Here is a 17,142-nt window from a genome sequence, read left to right as displayed (position 1 = left end):
GCTTGCTGAGAGGATCCTGTTTCCTCTTGGCGCTGCTCTACCGAGCGAGATCTGAATTACTCTCTCCCCCCAGGATCAGCCATCTCACCCTTGGGCCCTGCTCTGCCCAAGCAGGCGTGCAGATTTTTACCTGAGAGTTAATTATTTATTTGTTGTATATATGTGTGTTACATATGTACTTGTTTGTACGTGTATACATGAATGTGTGGGTGTGTATGCATAATATAAACCAGAGATTAACTTAGGGTGTCTCTCTTGACTGCCCTCTACTTTGTTATCTTTTACATTTAGTGTATGGGTGTGTGCTCCTGTGTGTGTGTGTGTGTGTGTGTGTGTGTGTGTGTGTGTGTGTACATGCGCACGCAGGTCAGAGGACGAGTGTGTAGAATCAGTTCTCTGTGTCCACAGTAGAAGCTGCAGACTGAATTCGGGAGGTAGTGAACACTTTTGACAAATGAGCCTTCTCTCTCTTTATTTATTTATTTACTTATTTGTTTATTATATGTAAGTACACTGTAACTTTCTTCAGACACTCCAGAAGAGGGCCATCAGATTTCGTTACAGATGGTTGTGAGCCACCATGTGGTTGCTGAGATGTGAACTCAGGACCTTTGGAAGAGCAGTAGGCGCTCCTAACCGCTGAGCCATCTCACCAGCCCCCGAGCCTTCTCTCTTACACTCCTCCTTATCCTTTGAGGCCGTGTTTCTCACTGGGCATGAGGGTTACATAATCCTGTAGACTGGGTCAGCAAGCCCCATGGTTCCTCCTCTTTCCACCTCCCCAGAGCTGAGGTTTTAGTAAAAAAGCCACATCTGGCTTTTATAAGAGTGCTGGGGCTGGGCAGTGGTGGCGCACGCCTTTAATCCCAGTACTTGGGAGGCAGAGGCAGGTGGATTTCTGAGTTCGAGGCCAGCCTGGTCTACAAAGTGAGTTCCAGGACAGCCAGGGCTACAAGAGAAACCCTGTCTCGAAAAAAACAAAAACAAAAACAAACAAAAAACAAACAAACAAGAGTGCTGGGACCTGAACTCAGGTTCTCACATCTGCACAGTCAGCCGCACCATCTTCTCACCCTTTAGACCTTACTTCTCAGAACAGTCAGATTTATGAAAGAGATGCTAACGCTAGTTCAGAGAGTTCCTATCCACCACGTACCCTGTTTTCCTCTTCCCCTCTCTCTTTCCCCTTTACAGTTCTGGGATGGATCCAGCATCCCATCTCTCAGCTGTGCCTTCCACTTTCCTATTCACAACTTTGTGTGTGGTGTGTGTATGCGCACGTGCGCACACATGCTTGGGCAGGTGTCCATATCTATGTGCACATGGAGACCAGAGTTGACATCAGGTGTCCCCCAGCTGAAGCTGGAGCTTGAGTTTGGGCTTGGCTCAGTGAGACCCTGAGCACCAAGGATACTGATCTATGCTGCCCCAGCCTCTTCCTGGGGCTGGGCTCAGAACTTAGGTCCTCCTGGGTGTGCGGCAGACACTTTCCACACTGAGCCGCCTCCCAGTCCCTGTTCTTAGGTCTTCCAAGCATTTTCCTTCCTTCACATCTTACAAGGCACATTTGTTACCATTACTGAGACATCAAGTGAAGGCTAGAGTTTGTTTGGATTTTGGGTTTCCTCAGTTTCCCCATTTTTGTCTGTTGTCCTAACACCAGGAAAGCATACCACATTTAGTTCATGTATCTCTTTATACTCCTTTTTGCTATTTCTTGGACCTTTTTGGGGGGAGGGGGTCATGGTAGGCAGTGTCTAATGTAGCTTGGATTGGCCTTGAACTCACTGTATAACTAAGGATGACCTTGGACTCTTGACCCTGCTGTCTCCACCCACTAAATGCTAAGATTACAGGCATGCACAACCATTGCTGGTTTTATGTAGTTCTGGAATCTATCCTGGGACTTTGTGCAAACTAGACAAGCATTGTACCAATTGAGCTGCAGCCTGAAGATTTGCTTGCTTGTTTGTTTGAACTGAGACGGGGTCTCGTTCTAGTCCTGTCTGGCCTTGAACTCCTGGCAGTCTTCCTTCCTTGTGGTCTTGTGTCACCACACCCAGCATCCCTCGGGGCTTTAGAAAGGGTCCTTTCCTGCAATCTGCTCCCTGGTTTTCTCTGGGATGGCAGGTTTTAGAAGGAAGAGCTGTCCTGCCTTATCAAAAAGGTCCATACAGATGCCAGCACTCTGCAGTCACAACAGGAGGACCATAAATTCAGAGTCTCCTCAACTACATAGCAAGTCTGAGGCCAACCGAGGGTAAACAAAACTCTCTCAAAAAAAAACCAAAGCAAGCCTTATTCATTTAGCCTTCTCTTTGTGAAGTTACTCTTCTCCCTTCCCAAACGGTGCTCTTGGAAGAAAGTCTCTCTGCACTTCCCACACCTATGACCTGTGAGTGAGTCATGAGTCTCGGGGCTGAAAATCAGGTCCTCCCAGTCCTGGCCCACACCCTCTGTTCCTCTGAGCTTGGCTTAGCTGACCTCCTGGGCCTCACATGCCCTGGCACAGCAGCCCCTCTGTGGCCTCATCTGCTGCCACTTCCCTGTTAGTCACTGCCCTCAGGCACACTACCTCCCTTGTCCCTCGATGTGGTCTGGCCTCTAGGCCTGTACCCAGCCTCTCCCTCTGCCTAGAGCCACTTCCGCCTCCTGCTCAATCTGCTTTCAGCCAGTTTCTGTGTGTGATCATTCAGGTTACAGCATGGGTATCTCCTCGGCTAGAGGCATCGGAAGATCTCTGCTCATGACCTCTGGGAGTCCTCACCACAGACAGTCTGTCCATAAGGCACTGCCAATCCACCCACTCAGCCGCCAGTGCTAAAGCCTTGCAGAAGGCACAGTGCCCTTGAACACAGCTAGGGTGCACTGGTGAGGACCCTGACAAAGGGCAGAGAGTAAGAGTGTCTTTCAAACACTTGAAAGGTGGAAAGGAGGGCTGAGTGTGGTGGCACGCACCTTTAACCCTGGCACTCTGGAAAGAGTGAGTTCCAGGGCAGACTGGTCTACTAGCGGTTCTAGACTAGTCAGGCCAAAGAGGGAGACCCCCATCTCAACAGAAAGATAGAAGCATCCGCACCCACACACCATGGGAACTAGAACTGCAGCTCAGAGGTATAGCACTTGCTAACATTGGGTTTGATTCTCAGTAACACACATAGATAGAGATACACAGAGAGAGAAGGAGAGAGCTGGAGGGAGAGGGGTGAAAGGAGAGGGAGGGAGGGAAGGAGGGAAGGAGGGAGAGAGAGAATATGAAGAGCCAAGTGTGGGTGCATACACATCTGCAACTTGAGGCAGGGGGATTACTTTGACTTTGAGGCTGTCTGGAGCCCACAGCTAGTACCAAGCCAACCAAAGCAACAAGATGGTGGCGGTGGCATGCATCTCTAATCCCAACACTTGCAAGGTGGTGGTGTGTCAGGATTTCATAGCTGGCTTTTGATTTATAGCAAAAATAAGGCTGACCTGCAAAATAAAAATAAATTAGGAGGCAGGAGATGCCTTTTATCTCAGCACTGGGAGGCAAAACACATACACACACACAGACACACAGACACACAGACACACCACACACACACACATACACACACACACACTATCACTATATATATATATATATATATATATATAATATTCTATATTAAATAAAACACAATAAATAATAATTAAAAAAGCATAAGTACACATAACAATAAAATAGGGGAAAAGTTACCAGTCACCAGTGCAGGAGGATTCACACCACAGGCAGCAGCCATACCCAGAATGGGAAGAGTTTCCTGCGTACCCCTGAGAGACACCAAAGGCTCCAGCCTCGGGGGATGAGTGAGACTTTGGATCCAGACCAACCCTGGAGAAGAAAACAGAGGAACATTTGCTACAGCCCTGCCTGCCTACCATACCCTCCAGATGGTTGTCTGGGACCTGGGCCTAGAGCTTCATGTGTGGTGGTCGTGATAGTATCAGCCCCTTCCCCGGCTTGGCAGAAACAAATGAACACTCTCCCCGAGAGGCCAGCCCATCATTCTAGGTCCGAGGGGATCCTGGACAGACTTTCTAAAGGCTCACGAGCAGATGAAGAAAGTCTGGCAGCTCTGGTTTATCTGTGGCTGGAGTGCAGCTCCTGGGCTTCATGACAGAGGATTAGTCTCTGTAGTCCCCGTTGTGAGCCACCGAGAAGCAAAATCAATCAGCTAAGGTGTCAGGCATCCAGGCTCTAAGAAGTAATTCGTTTAGGAAGGGCCGTGAAAGAGGAGTCCCCATGACTGAACCCTGATGGCTTTATAAACAGTGAGACAGAGCGTGAGACCCACACAGGTGCATGTGGCACTGTTTCTTGCCACATGTCCTGTGCTTCCTCAGGACTCTGGACCAGCACTTTGTTATACTGATGGAGAGTGTATAATATGCTGGCGCCCACATGAGGGGACAAGGCAGTCTGAGCAGAAACATGAGCAGAGCCAGGCTGCACAAAGCCCAGGACCGAACATTTCCAGCACAGACTCTAAGATCATTATAACTTAATGGTTAAAATAGTAAGTACCCAGCTGGCTTTGTTTTTTATTGTTGTTGTCATTATTGTAGTTTTTGTTTTTGTTTTTGAGACAGAATTTTGTACAGCCCACCCTGTCCTCAAACTCCCCAGGAATCAGTTCCTCCTGCTCCCCCCCCCAAGTGCTGGGAACACAGGTATCATGGCTGGTTTTATGTGTTGCTGAGGGGGGAACTCAGAGCTCTGTACTTGTTAGGCAAGTACTTTACCAACCGAGCTACATGCAGGGCCCTTAAAAATGTTTACAGGAGCCGGGGCCGTGGGGGTGCACACCTTTAATCCTAGCACTCAAGGCAGAGGCAAGGAAATCTCTGTGAGTTCAAGGCCAACCTGGTCTATGAAGGGAGTTCTAGGACAGTAAGGCTCAGGAGGGAGGAAGGGAGGGAGGGAGGGAGGGAGGGAGAGAGGAGGGAGAGAGAGAGAGAGAGAGAGAGAGAGAGAGAGAGAGAGAGAGAAAGAGAAATTGAGAGAGATTGAGGGACCTGGAGACATGGCTTCTGACAAGGACATGAGAACACTGGCTGCCCTTCCAAGGACCCTGGTTTGGCTCCCAGCACCCACATTGTCTTTGTCAGGGTTTCTATTCCTGCACAAACATCATGACCAAGAAGCAAGTTCGGGAGGAAAGGGTTTATTCAGCTTACACTTTCCACATTGCTGTTGATCACTAAAGGATGTCAGGACTGGAACTCAAGCAGGTCAAGAAGCAGGAGCTGATGCAGAGGCCATGGAGGGATGTTCTTTACTGGCTTGCTTCCCCTGCCTTGCTCAGCCTGCTTTCTTATAGAACCCAAGACTACCAGCCCAGAGATGGTACCACCCATAATAGGCCCTCCCCACTTGATCACTAATTGAGAAAATGCCCCACAGCTGGATCTCATGGAGGCACTTCCCCAACTGAAGCTCCCTTTTCTGTGATAACTCTAGCCTGTGTCAAGTTGACACAAAACTAGCCAGTACACGCATGGTGGCTCATAACTGTGGGGTTCATTTCCAGGAGACCCGATGCCCTCTTCTGGTCTCTGTGGGCACCTGCTCTTACAGGAACATTTATACATACAGCCAAAGCATTCATACACATAAACAAATAAAATAAAGAAAAAACCAGAATAAAGGAATAGAGGCCGAAGACTGCGTGAGAAATTTCGTTCTATATTTGTTGCAATTTCCAGACAGACAGATGGAGAAGGCAGACAGACAGACAGACAGACAGTGTGGGGCAGAAGCAAGCTGATGGCTCAGAGCCCAACCTAGAGCCAATGAAAAGCAGCTTCCAGATCCCAGGAGGCCAGGGTCTGGCCGGACGCCTGCCCCAGTGCCGGAAGGTCTTTGAATGTGGGCCCTGACTCTGCCCTCCCCCTCCAATGTGGGCATCCAGGGGCTCAGAGTCCCTTCTTTCCCTGAGGCCGCACACAGTGGGAACCAGTCCCCATTGTGAAAGCCTGTCAGCCTGCTGCCGGCTCTCCCTGCCAGATGTCCTTCACCCACTGTTCAGTCTTTGTTGTCCTGCCTCCGCCTCCCTGGTTATCTGTGGGTTTAAAATAGACAGGCAAGCGAGGAATGCTGCCTAGCTACTCAGCTGCTACCAGCCCTGCTTGCAGCCTCAGATCTCCCAAATCCTTCCCCTGCAGCAAGAGGAACCACTCGCTCCACCTCTGTCAGAGCTTTCCCTACTAAGTTAAAAGGAAAACTCTGAGTTCAGAAAACCAGCCAAAACACTACTGCAACTGAGAGGCTCTCAAAGGACACATTAGAACATAGCTCATGATGATTCCACTCTAAGGCTATTATGGTCCTACTAAGGGTCAAGGACACACATCAGGACCAGGCTGATAGAGTCCAACTGATATTACCCATGCTCTTTTGTAAAGAGAATGTTTTATTTTTACATAAAAGAGCCAAGACGCAGTCTCACTTTTCAGATAGGAGCACGGAGTCCAAAAAGCAAAGAAGGCTTATGCATGAAATCTCAGGAACCTGAGTCATGAGTTTGAGGCCAACCTGGTTTATATAGCCAGTTCCAGGCCAGTCTGAGATATAGTATGTGACCCTGTCACAAAGCAAAAAAATGAAAATGACAAAGCAAAACAACAACTACACATACACATACACACACACACACACACACACACACACACACAAAGACTGGGTGTGGTGGTGTATACCTTTAATCCCAGCACTCAGGAGTAGAAGTAGCTGGGTCTACATGAGTTCAAGACCAGCCTGGTCTATAATGTGAGTTCTAGGCCAACCAGAGTTATATATTCTCTACATAGCCCCAGCTGTCCTAGAACTCACTTTGTAGACCAGGTCAGCTCAAACTTGCAGGAACTCACCTGCCTCTGCCTCCCAACTGCTAGGATTAAAAGTCTGAGATGCCAGGCGTGGTGGCTCACACCTAACACTTGAGAGGCAGAGGCAGGTGGATTTCTGAGTTCGAGGCCAGCCTGGTCTACAGAGTGAGTTCCAGGACAGCCAGGGCGATACAGAGAAACCCTGTCTCGAAAAAACCAAAGGGGGGAAAAAAAGTTTGAGAGTATGTGTGTAGACCACATCACTCTCACTGACCTCTGACCTATTTCTACACCTTGTCTCCTTGATTATCACACAGTTCTTTCTTTGAGACTTTATTATTTAATTATGCATAGGTGTGTGTGTGTGTGCATGCACACAAGCACAGGTGACTTCATGAGCCAGATGTGTCAGATTCGTGGCAGCTGGAGTTAGATGGTTGTGAACTGCCTAACATGGGTGCTGGGAACTGAAGCCGCGGACTGGAGAAGCAGCCAGTGCTCTCCATTTCTGAGCTGTCTGCTGCCCCTCCATACATGTCCTCACCCTTGTATGTAAACTTCAGGAGAAGGCCGGGCCTGTTGTGTTCACTGCCTGGTTCTGTCCCTACAATTCCCAGTTGTAGAAGCTGCTCAGTAAAGACGCATGAGACGAGGGATGAGTGAGCGCACACTTGGGGTGTGGAAGGAACAATGGTGCAGGGCTCAGCTATGTCTCAGCTATACATGTCCTCTGATAGTGAAATGCTGGATGCTTTGTGGGAGCCTCTGAAACAACACAACACATTATTAATCCATCTCTCTCTCTCTCTCTCTCTCTCTCTCTCTCTCTCTCTCTCTCTCTGTCCCTCTCTCTCTCGGCTGCCTTATCCCATTTACCCCAAACCTGCTCTTTCCTTCAAACTACAGAGTTTGGTGGTTTTGGGTTTTTTTGTTTTTGTTTGTTTGTTTGTTTGTTTGTTTCGAGACAGGGTTTCTCTGTGTAGCCCTGGCTGTCCTGGAACTCACTCTGTAGACCAGGCTGGCCTCGAACTCAGAAATCTGCCTGCCTCTGCCTCCCAAGTGCTGGGATTAAAGGCGTGCGCCACCACTGCACGGCTTTGTTTTTGTTTTAATGTAACGTGTGAAGTGTGCGATGTGTGTGCCCAAACTACAGCATGCACTGGAGGTGAGAGGACGACTCTCAGGAGTCGACCTGGAGAGCAAACTTGGGTTATAAAGTTTGTACAGCGTGCAGTTTTCCTGGCTGAGCCATCATGCCAGCCTTTGTTTTGTTTTTGAGTCAGTGACCCCCATCATGTAGCCCAGAATACCTTCAAATTCCTAGTCTTCTTGTGTCAGCCCTGGGCTGGGATTGCTGGCCTCTGTTGTTGCACTGGGTTCCTAGTACTTTCCATATACGGTCTCATGAGGCCAAACTGCAGGGAAAGGGTGTGACAAAGAAAAAATGGCAAACTGCCCATCACATCTTAGTGGGCGGACTTCTGGGACCCCGAGGAAGGATGGAAGGGTGAGGGGTACACGAGGCTGAAGTGTGAGACGGCCTAAGAGGCTCGACACCAGCAGAGCAGAGCCACCTCCAGATGAGCTGTGAGGTGCCGTGAAATCAGCTCCCATCCTCCCACCTTTCCTCCCCGAGACATGCAAAACCTCACAGTGATTAGAATGTTCCAGATTTGGTGCCTGAATTAACACCTTCTGTTGAAAAGAATCTTCACTTAAGGAAAAAAAAATGGCATGGAATTAAGACAATAGCAATGGAAGAAACCCGGCCAGTACTGCAGGCTTACAGTTCCAGTTATTCCGGAGGCCTCGGTGGGAGGGCGACAAGTTCAAGGTCAATCTTGGGCAACTTAGTGAAACTGTCTCAAACATAAAAAGTTAAAAAAAAAAAAAAAAGTCCGGAGAGAGGGCTCAGTGGAAGAACACACTGCTCTTCCAGAGGATGGGCGGCTCACACTCACTGGTAACTCGTGTGTACACACACTACACACAGATAGATAATTTTAAAAAAGAATAAGTGAAGCCAGGCGTGGTGGCACATGCCTTTGATCCCAGCACTTGGGAGGCAGAGGCAGGTGGATTTCTGAGTTCGAGGCCAGCCCTGTCTACAGATTGAGTTCCAGGACAGCCAGGGCTACACAGAGAAACCCTGTCTCAAAACAAACAAACAAACAAGTGAACCATTTCATACATTGAGTGGCTGGGGATGTAGTGGATCATTTGCTAGCAAGCTCGTCTAAGATGAATGAAGCCCTGGGTTTGACCCTCAGCACCGTGTGAGAAGGAAGTACAGCGGCACAAGCCTGATCTCAGCACGCAGAGGCCGGAAGTCATCCTTGTTCAAGCGGGAGGCCAGCCTGCGCTATGTGAAGTCCCTGTCTTAAACACTAGAAACCAAAAACACTACCAAAGTCTTGGAGGCAGGCTCAATAGTAGAGGGCTTAGATTCTTTTGAGACAAGGCATCAAATTGAAGGCCAGGATGACTGCAGCACTGTGCCAATCCTCCTGCCTCAGCCTTCCAATTGCCATGACACCCTACCTTGTTTAGAGTTTTGTTTTCATTTGGTAGAGAGAGCTTGCCTGGCATGTTCAAGGTCCCAGGTTTGATTTTCTCATCAGGAAGGGGGGCGGGGAGAAAGGGAAAGAGAGAGAGAGAGAATCCTTCACATGCCATTAGGAAAGAAAACACTAAAGAAATCTAAATAGGGTAGACAATAGAGTTAACACCATTTTACCATTTTGATACTGGTTGGTTATCCATGGCAAATGGACACATTATAAGATATTAGCAAGTCAGATAGTGAGGGAGCAGATAGGCTATTCTGAATTATCTTCTAGATGTTTCTGTCCATCTGAAACTGCTGTAAAGAAGTAGGGCCAAGCATGGCAGCTCATGGCTAGAATCCCAGTGCTCAGCGGGCAGAGGCGGGGGAATCACTTCAAATTTGAAGTCTGTATGGTTTATACAGCAAGAAATACAATACAATCTATTCTACTCACCAGGTATGGTATCTCATGTCTGCAATTCCAGCTCAAGGGAGGCTAAGGCAGGAGCCTGAAAATTCGAAGCCAGCCTGAGATACAGAGCAAGGCACTGTCTCAACCGGGGCTTGGCTGATGGTTCGCTGGGTGAAGGCAGTTGATAAGCCTGATGACTTGGGAGCCCCGTGGGGGAAGGAGGCAATGCACTCCTCTGACATCTGTGCATGCATGTACAAATCCCCACCTCCACAGCAGAAATAATTCAATGTAATCAAAAAAGCCAAAAAAAAAAAAAAAAAAAAAACCAACCCATTAAAAATTAAGGAGGGCTGGAGAGATGGCTCAGTGGTTAAGAGCACTGGCTGCTCTTCCAGAGGACCTGGGTTCAGGTCCCAACATGCACATAGCAGTTCACACACTGCCTGTAATTCCAGTTCCAAAGGATCTGATGTCCTCACACAGACATGCATGCAGGCGAAACACCAATGCACATAAAAATAAATAAATCTTTGCCAGGTAGTGGTGGTACACGCCTTTAATCCCAGCACTTGGGAGGCAGAGGCAGGCAGATTTCTGAGTTCGAGGCCAGCCTGGTCTACAAAGTGAGTTCCAGGACAGCCAGGGCTACCCAGAGAAACCCGGTCTCGAAAAAACAAAAAACAAACAAACAAAAAATTAAGGAGTGATTTGGTTCGATTTCTAGGAATTTCATGGATATTTTTTAGATGTTTTGTGTTCATGCCAACATTTGGAATGAACAAGGAAAAACCAAAATGTTGCCATTGGAACAAAGGCATACTGTGTAACATTAGAAAAGAATTTGGGGGCTGAAGAGGTGGCTCAGTGGTTAAGAGCATGCACCGTTTCTCCCGAGGGCCAGAGTTCAATTCCCAGCAACCCTGTCAGGTGTCTGTAACTCTATCCAGGCCAGAGCCTCTGTGGGCACCTGCACTCTTGTGCTCATATTTACACATAATTAAATAACAATAAATAATAATAATAATATTTTCAAAAGCATTGGGTATAGTTACAAGGCCAACTGCAGTGCTCTGTCTTCTCACTTCTGCTAAAAGAGAAAGCACATGGGAAGCAGGGACCTAAAATCAGAAAAGGTTACAGCTGGGAGCGGTGGGGCACACCGTAATCCCAGCTATGGAGAGGCTGGGGCAGAAGGATCTCTGTAAGATCAAAGCCAGCCTGGTGTACATGATGCCCTGTCTCAACAAACAAACAAAAATCTGGAACAAGAAACCATCTGTTCATTATGGTTACTTTTGGGATGTAGGACAACAAACATTTCCAAAATTTTCTACATTTGAAAAACTTACCACACAAAATGCCCGTTTCATGGTCTCTGCCCACCCTTGTTCCCTGCCCGCTCACTCCCCCTCTACTTTCATATATTGGGTTTTGATTTGAGACAAGGTCTTACTTTGTAGCTTCCTCTGTAGCCCAAGATGGACTTGAACTCAGGGCAATCCTCCTGTCTCAGCTTTCCAAGTGCTAGGATTATAAACAGGAATCACCACAACTGTTTTTGTGAGTATTTAATGGCAAAACAAAACAAGCTGGGTGTGATGGCGCAAGCCTTTAATCCCAGCACTCGGGAGGCAGAGGCAGGCGAATTTCTGAGTTCGAGGCCAGCCTGGTCTACAGAGTGAGTTCCAGGACAGCCAGGACTACACAGAGAAACCCTGTCTGGAAAAGCAAACAAAAACAAAAACAAACCAAAACAAACAAACAAACAAAAAACCCCCACAACAACCCAAAAAAAACAAAACAAGAACAACAAAACAACCCCTCTAGTGTGTGTATACATCACATTTTCTTCCTCTTCTTCCTCATGTAGCCTAGCTTGGTTTCAGATTCGACAGGCAGCTGAGGATGGCCTTGAATTCCTAATCTTTCTACCTCTCCCTGCTGGGTCCTAGAATACAGATGTGCACCACAATGTATGCAGTCCTGGGAATTGAACCCAGGACTTCATGCATGCTAAATCAACATCCTAATTGAGCCACATCCCCTAGCCAATGCACGGCACAGCTTCTTTGTCCACTCTGCTGTTGATTGCTGTTGATGGGCCCTTAGGTCAATTCTGGATCTTGGCTTTCATCAACATTGCTATAATTAACACGCTGTGCAGGTACCAGAGTGGTATGGCTTGTTTATATAGACACTCGAGCTATTATACGGATTTCTATAATGGCAGCAGTCATTTAATTCCCACCAGTAGTATATAAATAATCCTCTGTCTCTCCCACCCACCCCACATTGGTAACCATCATTGGATATTATCTTCCTCTTTTCCTTGTTGTTGGTTCTCCTTGGTTATTTATTTTCATTTTTTGTTTTGAGGGTGTTATTTTGGGGAGGGGGTTTGAGACAGGGTTTCTTTATGTAGACTTAGCTGTCCTGGAACTTGCTCTGTAGATCAGGGTGGCCTCGAACTTACCCTGACAGCTGGGATTAAAGGCATATGCCACCCAGCTAGTTTATTTTTATTTTTATTTCCGTGTTTGGGTGTTTTGCCTGTATGTATGTGCACCGTGTGGATCTGTGGCCCACAGAGGTCAAAAGTGGAATCAGGTCCCTGAAACTGGAGCTATAGATGGCTGTGGGTCACCAGGTAGATACTGGGAATCAAACCTGGGTCCTCTGCAAAAGCAACAAGTGCTCTAACCACTGGGCCACATCTCCAGCTCCTATAGCTCTTTTAAAAAACATGCTCTGGAGACAGTTTTGGTTTCAAGCTTCTCCCTAGAGTGCTGGCAAACTCAGGGCCTGGAAGTCAAATATAAAGGAAGTCTGCTCTGAACCTGCTGAGCACACACACACACACACACACACACCAAAAGCAGAATGTGTCCCCAGGCTGGGGGGAGGGGAGTGGAGACAAAAGGACATGTCAGTCAGCCCTGTGAGATAAAGGAGCTCTACAACAGTGACATGGCACGAAGTGTACATGTCCAAAACGCCACACAGCTGAGCATCTAGTAATGCTTAGAACGGCTTACATGGCACCGTGACACACGTAGGCCTTTCAGAATACATATAAGTTTCAGACCAGCCTAGTCTACAAAACAAAGTCCAGGCTAGCTGGGGTATAGAGAGGAATTTCTCACAAGAAGGAAGGGAGGGAGGGAGGGAGGGAGGGAGGGAGGGAGGGAGGGAGGGAGGAAGGGAGGGAGGATGGAAGGGAAGAAGGGGAGGGGGAGGAGGAGAGAGGGTACCAGTGAAACGGGCAGATGGCTCAGTGAGTAAAATGCTTTCCCAGCAGGCCTGGCAACCCATGATTTACTAGTAACCACCTTAACAAACAACAGAATACCTGAATGCAGTGCACACAGGGACAACCCCAGGGCTCCTAAGGCAAGCTTCGTGGTGGAGACTAGAACTTCCTTTAGAGCCTGGCAGGTCAGCAGGTCACGAGAATGAGATGTTGCAGCAGAGAGAGAGAGAAAGATTGTCTCAAAACAAGGCAGAAGGAAAGAATCAATTTTCCAAACGCATAAACCCACACTCACACGTGTATGGATATATACAAATCAACGTGGAGTAAGGAGACAGGATATTAATTGCCCTCTGGACAGGGAGAAAGGAAAGGGCTGGGACTCACTTTGTGATGTACCTTCCTTCATCTGGTAAGCATACTGGTGTATAAGTTAAAAAAAAAAAAAAAAAACAAGACCCAACCTTCAAAACAAAACAATCAACTTTAGGGTTCGAGAGAGGGCTCAGCAATTAAGAGTATACACTATTTTCACAGAGTACCTAAGTTCGGTTCCCACCTTCACCAGGCAGCTTACAACTACCGATAGCTCCAGTTCTAGGAAACTGACACCCTCGTGTTGCCTGTGGTCTTGTCCACAGAACCACACACATCAACACATAATTAAAAATAAAACCTTTAACACCATAACCAACTATGACGTAAATGTGGTTGCACACGCTCTGGTAATCCCAGCACTTGTGATGCCAATGCAGGAGAATCACCCTGAGTTTGACGCCAGCCTGGGTTACATAGTGAGATCTTGCCTTTAAAACAAAACAACCCCCCCCCCCCCCCCGCCAAACCCAAACCTTAAAACCAACCCTCTCAATAACCTCACATCCTCTATTTTCACGACACACCCAAAATAACATGCGCTTTAAACAGTCATTAACGTCCTCTGTGGATCTTCTTACTCTCCAAAGCCAAAACTGTATCCACACTTTTATCCTTGCGGATGACTAGTGTGAAGGTAACTCTGGGTATCTAGGTGTGTGTGCACGATGGCGTGTCAGGCTGAGTCTTCAAAGGGTGCGGCTCCCACACCTGATGCCTTGGGGAATCATTCCTCCAGCACCTACGCAAACAGCTGCACAGCCTGGGCCAGGCAACACCTTAGCACATTCACACATGCTCTCCCGCCTTCTCCAACCAGAACCCTTTCCCCTTATCTCTGAGACAAAAATCTTACACAACAGCCAAAGCTGCTCTGGGACTTATCATGGAGCTCAGGTCTGAAACTCACAGTAATTCTCCTGCTTCAGCTCTGCAAATGCTGAGATGACAGGAACAAGCTACCATACCTGGCTTCAAATTGGACAGCATTTATGAATATTCCTACCAGTGACCACTGAAGAGAAAGAATTTTGCCTAAGGTTAGAAGATCTTTTTTTTTGGGGGGGGGGTTCCAGACAGGGTTTATCTGTGTAGCTCTGGCTGTCCTGGAACTCACTCTGTAGACCAGGCTGGCCTCGAACTCAGAAATCCACCTGCCTCAGCCTCCCGAGTGCTGGGATTAAAGGTGTGCGCCACCACGCCCAGCATAGGTTAGATCTTATCATCAAATAGGAAGGACTTTTCCCTCTCTATTTTAAAAGTACTGTGTGCTTGTCTAGTAACTCCCAATACTGTGTAGCAGGAGATAACTGCCTATTTTATCCAGCAACAATGTTCCTTTGAGAAGGAGCTCTGCCAGGCATTTGTATATGTATATGAATATGTACATGTGTGTGTGTGTGTGTGTGTGTGTGTGTGTATGTATTAGGCCCTTGATCCCTTAGAGCACAGTCCTTGTCAATCCACAAGTATTACAGGAGAGAAACATAAACACCACACAAGCAAAACAAGAAAAGAGAATGAAACTCCGCCAGTGCATCCCACAGGCGGGTCTGACATCAGCACCCAAACCCTTGACATGGTTTTCGCTACTTCTCTCGGTCCTTTGAAGAGCAATGAGATGTTTTTAGAGTAGCAGAAACGAGACGATTTTGTGGTTTGCTCTGACAAAGGAAGTGGTAGGTAACTTGAATAGATCGGTGGCAACGCAGCAGGTGTGGGTTCTGGGGACAGGCAAGGCTGGAATGCTGGCATGTAAGCTTCACTGAAACCCTTGGATCGTTACTGTGTGCCCGTGAGCCATTCAGAAACTGCCTTGCTACGTTTTTTTGAGACAGGGTCTCATATAACCCGTCCTGACCTTCCCAAGTGCTGGGAACATGTATGTTGTGACCTCTGGCTTCCTGGCTTGCTCTTGATCTCTGCTTTCCTCTGCATCCTCTGACCTTTAGTCTTCCTCTCATCTTCTGTGGGCACTGTTAAGATGTTCGTTCTACCTTAAACCTCAGGTGGATTCTTCCTGAGAGCATAGCTATACCTCTTGGGCAGGTCTGATCTTTTCCAGGAGAGGGAAAAAGAGAAAATACCATAATCTCAGCTTCCTACATCCCTTTCTGTCTTTATTGTTTTCTTTCTTTGTTCTCCCCTCAGGATATTTCTTGACCAATTATTACAATTTAAAGGGAAGAAAACCCAAAAGTTTCCTTTCTAAAGTCGGCAAAACCTTCTTCTTGTAGTTAAAGTGAAACACCTCTTCTAACTTTGTGTGCTTGCCCTGAGCACAAAGGACTAGGAGACTGGAACCAGTGTAATCCAGTCAAATGTTCTACTATAGAGACACATGAGCTGTCATTTCCATACAGACAGGCCGCACCAGTCAGCCATCAAGCATCTACTGAATGCCTGACCACTCAGGACAGTTACAAGATCCTATGATATGATGCTAGAGTGATAGATGCCAGACTGAGAGTCAGGAGACCTACCAATTATTCGACTTGGGGGTTGGAGATCCGGGCTTCCTTGTTCCAGGGCCTCAGTGTCCATACATACAGGTGGAGGTTAGCCTGGGCTGTGGGTTTCTTCCAACTAGAAACCATGATGAAGCATGAAGCAGGGGGATGAATTCCCTCATCCCTCTTTCCCCAGGTATCTCCAGACTGTAAATTTTGTTTTGTTTTTGTTTTTGTTTTTGTTTTTGTTTTTGAGACAGGGTTTCTCTGTATAGCCCTGTCTGTCCTAGAACCCACTTTGTAGACCAGGCTGGCCTCGAACTCAGAAATCCGCCTGCCTCTGCCTCCCAAGTGCTGGGATTAAAGGTGTGCGCCACCACGCCCGGCCAGACTGTAAATTTTGATACCTTCAAGGGCCCAGTGTGGTCCACCCAGATGAGTGGACACCTTCCTCCTGGCCAAAGGGGCCACCCACATGTGTCCATGTTTATAGCACTCCAGTCATACTTTCTCACTCATAAAGTGGCCCAAGCTCTTCCTGCTTCAGGGCCTTCACACACATTGGACTTGCTGTGTGGGCTTCCTACAGGAATGGTGGTGGCTTTGTACCTTCTTCAGATCTCCTCCTACTTCCTCGAAGGTCACCTCTTACAAGTCTCTTAAGTTCTTTCCTATTATGTTATTTTGGTTTTGGTTTTGTTTGTTTGGGTATCTGTTCTTTGAGTTGCTGGGATAATCATTTTGTCTATTTGGGGGTCCCCTGGCAGGTATATGTAGGTAGGGTGTCTTGTCTTATTCAGGACTGTACACTTAGCCAGGCATGGTAGTTCATGTCCATGATCCCAGTTTTCAGAGGGTGCCCTAGTACTGTGAGTTTGAGACTGAGTTCTCGGTCAGCCTGGGCTAGAGTGAGATCCTGCTTCAAAAATTAAAAATAAAAGATAAAATTGTGGGCCTGGAGAGATGGGTCAGCAGTTAAGAGCAGTTGTTGCTCTTGCAGAGAAACTATTTCAGTTTCCAGTACCTATGTCAGGGGTTCACTGATCTCCAACTTCAGCTCCAGGGGCTCGGACACCATCTTCTGGCCTGATTGATACTGTACTAAATTCTGAGAGTGCTGATGGGCTCTGGACTTCTTTCCAGAGTCTCCTTCAAGACTCTGAGATTCCATTTAGACTCAGAGGCTTCAGGCATTTTTATTTTCTCATTGTTTGCTTTTTCTTTGTCTTTGGTGTTGGTTTTTGAGGCAGGGTCTCTC

At 47.4% G+C, this 17,142-nt stretch overlaps 1 long non-coding RNA gene across 2 annotated transcripts in view; it reads right to left on the bottom strand.

The window, feature by feature from the left end:
• Positions 1 to 966: 966 nt before the first annotated feature.
• Gm34086 overlaps positions 967 to 17,142 on the bottom strand; it is a 21,242-nt gene continuing 5,066 nt past the window's right edge. Inside the window, exons 2-4 of one of the 2 annotated variants that reach the window (XR_003955798.1) lie at positions 13,159 to 13,237; positions 3,716 to 3,850; positions 967 to 3,468 (exon numbers count right to left, since the gene is read on the bottom strand). This is a non-coding gene — a long non-coding RNA (predicted gene, 34086). Of the gene's footprint in view, positions 3,469 to 3,663; positions 3,851 to 13,158; positions 13,238 to 17,142 lie in introns of those variants that run through there. The other variant, XR_387717.2, reaches the window with a different exon arrangement.

Source organism: Mus musculus, chromosome 5, assembly GCF_000001635.26.
Source record: "Mus musculus strain C57BL/6J chromosome 5, GRCm38.p6 C57BL/6J".
Taxonomy (NCBI): domain Eukaryota; kingdom Metazoa; phylum Chordata; class Mammalia; order Rodentia; family Muridae; genus Mus; species Mus musculus.
Note: the sequence above shows the minus strand (reverse complement) of the source record. Positions and strands in the feature narration are given on the sequence as shown.